The sequence below is a fragment of the Mus musculus genome, chromosome 16, assembly GCF_000001635.26.
Source record: "Mus musculus strain C57BL/6J chromosome 16, GRCm38.p6 C57BL/6J".
Classification (NCBI taxonomy): Eukaryota; Metazoa; Chordata; class Mammalia; order Rodentia; family Muridae; genus Mus; species Mus musculus.
Genome location: NC_000082.6, coordinates 60,944,753 through 60,953,581, shown reverse-complemented (window position 1 = coordinate 60,953,581; position 8,829 = coordinate 60,944,753).

The window sequence follows — 8,829 nt, the reverse complement described above, 5'->3', positions numbered from 1 at the left end:
TATTCCCCAACAAATTTGTACCTCCACATTACAAGTTGGCACCTGCCACTTCACTTCAAGCAAAAACCCCAAGTTAAATTTATAGTTTGGCTCCAGCACCAGCCAATTATGTTAAAGGCCAGAGTAATGCCCCCCCCCCCCAAATCGATGCCTGCTAATCTAGAAACACCCACCACTTGCTTTCCATTTGCTTTAAACCTTGCTTAGATGAGAGGTCCAGACTTCATCACTGAAACCATCTGTGAGTCAATGGTAAATTAAGCCCAAGCTGGAACTTGTGAATAAAGACTCTGGTGACATGGCATCAGGTCAGCTCTTGATGGGTCTTTTGGGGTTTAAGAACACCTCCTGGTACTACAGTTTGTATCTCTTTCATTGAATGATGAGACCTATATCTAAACTTTCAATTGGTGATCCTATTACCTGTCAGTATTACACATAGATTTGACAGGACATTTTGTTTAGATGGCCATATAACTAATTTTAAAGGCTCAAAGACATGTTTTGACCATTTACAAGAGGTTTTATAGATGAATATTTCAACAAGGTCAATTATGACAAGTTTCTAAATTTAAAATATAGTAAGAAATTAGCATACATGGAACACAAATTGCCTCTTTTTCTTCCATTCATTCATTATGCATGTGCTAGTCAGTTTCATGATGGTTTGACAGAAGTTAGACACATTTTACAAAAGGGAGACTGAATGAAGAAAATGCCTCAATGATTGTCCTGTAGTCAAACCTGAGATGCATTTTCTTTGCTATGGTCAATACAGGAAGGAGGGCCTACATCTCTATGGGTAGTGCCATTCATAGAATGCTCCTCTAGGGACCTATAGAAAGCAAGCAGAATAAGAATGAAGAGCAAACAAACAAGCAGCAGTACTCTGTGGCGTCTGCATCAGCTCCTGCCTCAAGTTTCCTAATTTGTCTGAATTCCTGCCCCAACTTTCCTTGGTGATGGATTGTGAATTAAAACTGGAAGCTGACAGTAAGTTCCTAAGTTTGTGCATGAAACCTAAAATTTCAGGACACTTATATATTATTGTTTTATTTTGAAAACATTTCAGTATTTAAAAAATTCAATATGCTTTAAAAATACACTGAAAAAAACCAACAACAACAACAAATCTCTCTGCTTCACTACTAAGGAATTCACAATGATGTGGATGTTCTTTTTGAGTATCAAGGATGAGTAAACCTCTTCATATTCTTGTTGCTTTTTGCACAAAATGTAAATTGGCATTTTTTTATATTTCTGAAACATTACAGATACAAAAATCCCTTTAAACCTGGAAACTGAAATAAATCCTTCCCTAACTGTTTATATTCATCATGTATTATCACAGAAATAGAAACCCTAAGGTAATACATATATAAGAAGTCAATAGATTATGGAGAGATAGAAATAAGACACAATTTGCTTAACACATGAAACTTAAGAAGAACAAAGACCAAAGTTTGGACACTTTGCCCCTTCTTAGAATTGGGAACAAAACACCCATAGAAGGAGTTACAGAGACACAGTTTAGAGCTGAGACAAAAGGATGGACCATCTAGAGACTGCCATATCCGGGGATCCATGCCATAATCAACCTCCAAACACTGACACCATTGCATACACTAACAAGATTTTGCTGAAAGGACCCTGATATAGCTGTCTCTTGTGAGACTATGCCAGGGCCTAGCAAACACAGAAGTGGATGCTCACAGTCAGCTATTGGATGGATCACAGGGCCCCCAATGGAGGAGCTAGAGAAAGTAACCAAGGAGCTAAAGGGATCTGCAACCCTATAGGTGGAACAACAATATAAACTACCCAGTATTCCCCAGAGCTTGTGTCTCTAGCTGCATATGTATCAGAAGATGGCCTAGTCGGCCATCAGTGGAAAGAGAGGCTCATTGGTCCTGCAAACTTATCTGCCTCAGTACAGAGGAATGCCAGGGCCAAGAAGTGGGAGTGGGTGGGTGGGGGAGTGGGTGGGGGAGCGGGTGGGGGACTTTTGGGATAGCACTGGAAATGTAAATGAAATAAATACCTAAAAAATTAGAAATACAGGTAAATGGGCAGATAGATAATAAAAGATACACAGTCGTAGTTTATGACAACATTAAAATATTTTATGGGGTATAACATAATGTACAACATGTCCTAACAAATTAAAGGTATAATTATTTATGTTTCTCAGGTTAATTAAAATATTTACTAAGGTGTAATATTTATTTTTTGCATTCATTTTGCTGTTAAGAAGGCTATATTAACTGAAAAATTGTATCTTCCATAGTAAATTTTCTTTAGCTATCATTGTGTGTTACGTTAGTCCATAAGACTTTTACTGTAACTCTTTCTGAAAAACAGAACACCAGCAATTACTTCAAAAAATCTTTACATAAAATTATAAAGAAACATTAAGATTTAATATTCAACCAACATCTCCTGTTTGTTTTTTAAACCAAAACAAAAGTTAGTAAATATCATTTACAAAGATCAATATTATAATAGAAATATATTAAACATAAGTATGATATTAGTTATTAACTTAAATGTTATTTGTGTTGGTTAAAATAATGAATTTAATTCTCAGTAAAAATTGAAAGAATAGTAACCCACTAGTAAAAAGAAAATGAATTGTGTTAGGGACAAACATAATGGCACACTCGGGAAATCACAGTAATTAAAATGCTATTACATGAAGGGCTCTAAATATGTCATAAACACCTACACAAAAGGTTCAGAAAATAGTCTCAAAGAGAGAGCAAAAAATTCTAACAGCCAAAAAGGACCAGGACATGAACTTCAAAAATGTCATTAAAAAAAAAGGTGAATGGAGATAGGATAGGAAGGAAGGTAGGGGGATAAATATAATTAAAAATTTCGTAGGAAAATATCAAGGGATTATTATTATATTTGAAAACTTTATTGTGTCTCCAGATGTAGAAGTTTGAAAATTTCAAAGCTAGTAGTTTAACTTGCTGTAGTTCCTGTTCATGGCGGAGAGCAACACATCAAAGAAAGAAACATAGAAAGACTTGCAGGAGAGTGCAAGGCTCAACACAGCTCACCCCCGTTTCGTTATGCCAGCACCATGGCAACAAACTCCAAAGCTTCATCACCTCATATCTGCTTTATCCTCCACCATTTCGAGGTTCGAAAACCAGCCTCAACATGGACATTAGAGAAAACAAATCACATTTAAACCCTATGAGAATCTAAATAATGATGTCATCAAATGAGAATGATAATGTCAAGTATTACAATTTATAATGAAAAGCATACTGACAGCACAAACAACCCCACCATATTAATTATATTAAATATTGGAAGTATAGGAAATACAGGTGCTTTGTTTGCTAGTCCAGATATACTTGTATAATAATTGAAAATCCAAGATTATTTATTTAAAAGTTATGTTATTTGAATTGATCCTTTGCCTACTCAACATGTATCACTGGATACCATGTACTGAACTCCAGAGAAGGCAGCCATGTGTTAAGACAAGATCTAGATGAACTCTAGATAAACGTTTTGTCTTTAAAAAGAAAAAGACTAGTTCATTAGAGTTACTTTTAGATTCCCCTGTTTCTGTTTTTGTTTCGTTGTTGCAAACTAACTACACAAACCCTGAGCCCAAGGAGTAAAACTTGACTTGGTTTTTCGAGACAGGGTTTCTCTGTATAGCCCTGGCTGTCCTGGAACTCACTTTGTAGACCAGGCTGGCCTCGAACTCAGAAATCTGCCTGCCTCTGCCTCCCAAGTGCTGGGATTAAAGGCGTGTGTCACCATGCTTTGTCCTTATTGGTGCAGGATCTATGTGAAAAGAGGGATACAAGCAGGAATGTCACTACTACAACTCTGTCTTAGCAATTTTATAAGGCAACTGGAAAACAATAAAAAGCAATTTTTGCTGCTTGTAAAAGTATGAAATGTGTATATTTTGTGGCTTCTATGCAAATTCTCAATCATGCCTTATGTCTGTCATGTTAATATTTTGAATAATTCTTTTGACCTGTTATAGTATGTGAATATGATTATATTGCAAATAAGTTTAGTTTTTGAAATTATGATAACTCTCAATACATTACTAAAATAGCAGTAAAATTATTTGGTATTAAATAATGTATTTAGAAAAAATCTTAATTGCCTATCATTGATACAAAACACTGTCAATTGGTGGTAATCATCAAGTGTGACATAGCCTCCTTCCTCTTTTACAATATTTCCTGACCCTTTCATGTAAGTGTTGTGTGTTTGAAGTATAAATTGGTGATAGGTACTGAATTCAGGCAAACTTTGTCTTTTGACCAATTGTGGATTTCAGTTGGGGTGGGTCAAGTGTTTTGCTATAGCAAAAGGAAACAGTAATATTGTAATCTTGTTAAAATGTATCAAGATCTATGCATTGTTTACCTGTTTTGGAATGCCAAAGACTATCAAAAGACAGTATGTCAGGGGTAGAAGGATCAATGGAATAATGAATTATTCAGATAATGAAATCTCCAATAATAAGATTACTTAATCTTAACTGACTCCCACAATTGAAAATAACATGGGTAGAATTACAACAGGACATGCTGAGTAAGCCAGTAACCATCCTATTAACAGATATGGAATATATGATTTCTGTTGAAGGCTTGTGTGATTCAAATATAGTCATATAGTCTTTGTCTAATCTGTACTACTTTGTAATGAATTGGTTTAGAATATTTTCTTTCTTCATATCACTGAATCACCACATAGTTTTCCAACTTATGAGAAAAGAGGGAAACAAAACAAACAAAAAAGCCAGATAGAGTGATGATTTAATCAAGTTTTTAAAACGTTTATCACATGTGTTTAAATGATAAATAAACATAGCTTACATTGCCTTGATAGAAGACAAAATGGGTAAAAACAATATTTTCAATGATACTGTTGTACCTTATGTCTTAAAAAGCCTGGCATATCGGTATTTTTAAACTGTACAGTCTCATACATTTCCAGTTTCAGCTACAGAACTCTGTGCTGTTTTGTGCTGTGCTGTGCTGTGTTGTGCTGTGCTGTGCTGTGCTGTGCTGTTTTGTGCTGTGCTGTGCTGTGTTGTGCTGTGCTGTGCTGTGCTGTGCTGTTTTGTGCTGTGCTGTGCTGTGTTGTGCTGTGCTGTGCTGTCCTGTGCTGTGCTGTGTGTGCTGTGCTGTGCCTTGTGTGCTGTGTGTGCTGTGCTGTTTTGTGCTGTGCTGTGCTGTGTGTGCTGTGCTGTTTTGTGCTGTGCTGTGCTGTGTGTGCTGTGCTGTGCCTTGTATGCTGTGTGTGCTGTGCTGTTTTGTGCTGTGCTGTGCTGTGTTGTGCTGTGCTGTGCTGTCCTGTGCTGTGCTGTGTGTGCTGTGCTGTTTTGTGCTGTGCTGTGTGTGCTGTGCTGTGCTGTGCTGTGTGTGCTGTGCTGTGCTGTGTGTGCTGTGCTGTACTGTGCTGTGCTGTGCTGGGCTGTGCTGTGCTGTGCTGTGCTGTGCTGTGCTGTGCTGTTTTGTGCTGTGCTGTGCTGTGTTGTGCTGTGCTGTGCTGTGCTGTCCTGTGCTGTGCTGTGTGTGCTGTGCTGTTTTGTGCTGTTTTGTGCTGTGCTGTGTGTGCTGTGCTGTGCTGTGCTGTGTGTGCTGTGCTGTGCTGTGCTGTGCTGTTTTGTGCTGTGCTGTGCTGTGTTGTGCTGTGCTGTGCTGTGCTGTGCTGTGCTGTGTGTGCTGTGCTGTGCCTTGTGTGCTGTGTGTGCTGGGCTGTGCTGTGCTGTGCTGTGCTGTGCTGCGCTGGGCTGTGCTGTGCTGTGCTGTGCTGTGTGTGCTGTGTGTGCTGTGTGTGCTGTGCTGTGCTGTGATTGCTGTGCTGTGCCTTGTGTGCTGTGTGTGCTGGGCTGTGCTGTGCTGTGCTGTGCTGTGCTGTGCTGTGCTGTGCTGCGCTGCGCTGCGCTGGGCTGGGCTGTGGTGTGCTGTGCTGTGCTGTGCTGTGCTGTGCTGTGCTGCGCTGCACTGAGCTGTGCTGTGCTGTGCTGTGCTGTGTGTGCTGTGTGTGCTGTGCTGTACTGTGCTGTGCTGTGCTGTGCTGTGTGTGCTGTGTGTGCTGTGTGTGCTGTGCTGTGCTGTGCTGTGCTTTGACCCTATGCCTCAATTTTTAATTGTTGAAGAATCATTACATCAAGGAACATCTAGTTTCACAGAATTCACCAGAGCAGAAGGAGAAAGAAGTAAGAAAGTCAGATATAATAGAATAATTATGCACACCAAGGCCAACTGAAAAACACTCACGCACAGATGAAATCTATACAGCCATTGTCCAGGGCTAAGTTTAGGAGAAATGGAAACAACTGTTGTTTTGTTTTGTTTTATTTTGTTTTTACAAAGAGCTGCCACTGGCTACTGAGATGTCTCCATCAGGGCCTACTGCAGGTGGTCCGGTTCCTTATTTCAGATGGCAGGTACCCTGGAGGGATGTGTCTCTTGCTACTCAGGGTCCCAGGCACCATACCATTCTGTTTTACAAGGAGCTACCTCAAGCTTCTGAGATGTCTTCATCCTGGCCTGCTGTGGGCAGTCCCTACCATGGTACATTGTCCTCAGAACACACACACAAACACACACACACACACACAAACACACACACACACACACACACACACACACACACACACACACACACACCTGATTTATTACTAGTTATTCATGTGCCACAGAGGAAAAATTAAGAAGGCTAACACAACTTCTTTTAACAGAAGAAAAGAAACAGCAGAAACTAAGAAATACTTTTAGCTAAATTGTCTACCTTCCACCTACACAAATTTCTCATTGTATCATGAAAGGCAGTTAATTGCACTCAGATGAAACTTTATTTTAACAGGAGAATTTATCTGGATTCAAAATTATCATTTCCTGTGTTAAGGAATAAGCATTTTATATTTTATCATAGTCATCCCATGAATGCTAACGTGTGAAACCTAGGAACTTAAAATTAGTAAACTGAGGAACAGTAGAGCTTTACTGATGACAATCATGCACAGGGTAACATATGTTTCATCATTTCCAGTATGCTCTTGAGGTGGAATAAAATTTTGAATCCTTCTGTATTCTCATAACTTGATCTTCATAGTTTTCCATCTATCTTAACCCTGCATAGGACCCTTAGAGACTTGCACTGCTGTAGATTCAATTTTTCAAGGTGTTTTGGAATTTAGTGTTGGGAACAAAACACCCATGGAAGGAGTTACAGAGACAAAGTTTGGAGCTGAGACAAAAGGATGGACCATCTAGAGACTGCCATACCCAGGGATCCATCCCATAATCAGCTTCCAAACACTGACACCATTGCACACACTAGCAAGATTTGCTGAAAGGACCCTGATATAGCTATCTCTCCAGGGCCTAGCAAACACAGAAGTGGATGCTCACAGTCAGCTATTGGATGGATCACAGGGCTCCCAATGGAGGAGCTAGAGAAAGTACCCAAGGAGCTAAAGGGATCTGCAACCCTAAAGGTGGAACAACATTATGAACTAACCAGTACCCCCTGGAGCTCATATCTCTAGCTGCATATGTATCAGAAGATGGCCTAGTCAGCCATCAGTGGAAAGAGAGACCCCTTGGTATTGCAAACTTTATATGCCTCAGTACAGGGGAATGCCAGGGCCAAGAAGTGGGAATGGGTGGGTGGGGGAGTGGGGGAAGGGGAGGTATGGGAGACTTTTGGGGTAACACTGGAAATGTAAATGAAGAAAATACCTAATTAAAAATTTTAAAATCCTGTGCATGTTTTGACATTCAGACATTTCAAACATCTTCAGCACTTTCTTTTCCTATTTTTTGAGTGCTCTTAATTCCCAATCACAAAATCATGTCTGCAGTATTTCTTTTGAAAAAATTAAGCAATCTTATAAATGCCTCTAAATTTATCTTTAAGTTAGTATCTGTGGACCACTTAATGCTAAGCTTTATATTTATAAAGAGGTTGATATCAAGATTCCAGCTGTTCCATATGTTTACCTCTTATAAGTGCATGGCCTATTAAAGGCTCTCATTTGTCCTCAGAACCCTTTAAATACTCTATTGTGCCTTTCATTTTTTACTCCAATTTTCACATTTTTTATATTTATCTATTATTACATCAGCATCATATTCTTGACTACTAAGGCACCATCCAAAAATTGGAAGTAAGTAAAATAACACTTATAGTTTAAAATGTCCCATATTTTTCTACTACTGTGATTTCATTTAAAAGTTAACCAATTCAAATAACTATTATATCTACTTTGTTTCAGGATCTTTATTCTGAACACAGAATGCAAAAAAAAACCAAAAATATTCAAGATAAATATCAGCATCTTATAACCTTCATTCAATATGATAAAATGCAAACATATAAGATATATGAAAGTGTAATTTTCTAAAATATGTGCATAATTTTTCATGTAAATCAAGTTAGCATAAAAGACTAGCAATATTCATCATGATATATTCCATTCTCTGTCCTACAATTCAAAGACTCAATAATGAAATCACATTTATTTGTTTGAATTATAAAATATATTTCAGAAAGACAGTGTAATAAATATATTTGTTTCAATACAACAATTGAAGTGATTACAGATTCATTTTAACCCAGTGGTGTCCCCGTGATGAACAAAAAAAATGAAAAACACATTTGAATAAATGCATTAACTAAAAAATAAGAAATGTTATTATTATCTAACAAAAATAGACTGTCATGTTCATGGATAATAGTTATTGATAAAGACCATACTCATGGTGATTAGATAAAATATTTTACCATTTACTATCATTATTAGAAACAGTGGGTACAACAAATTATGGT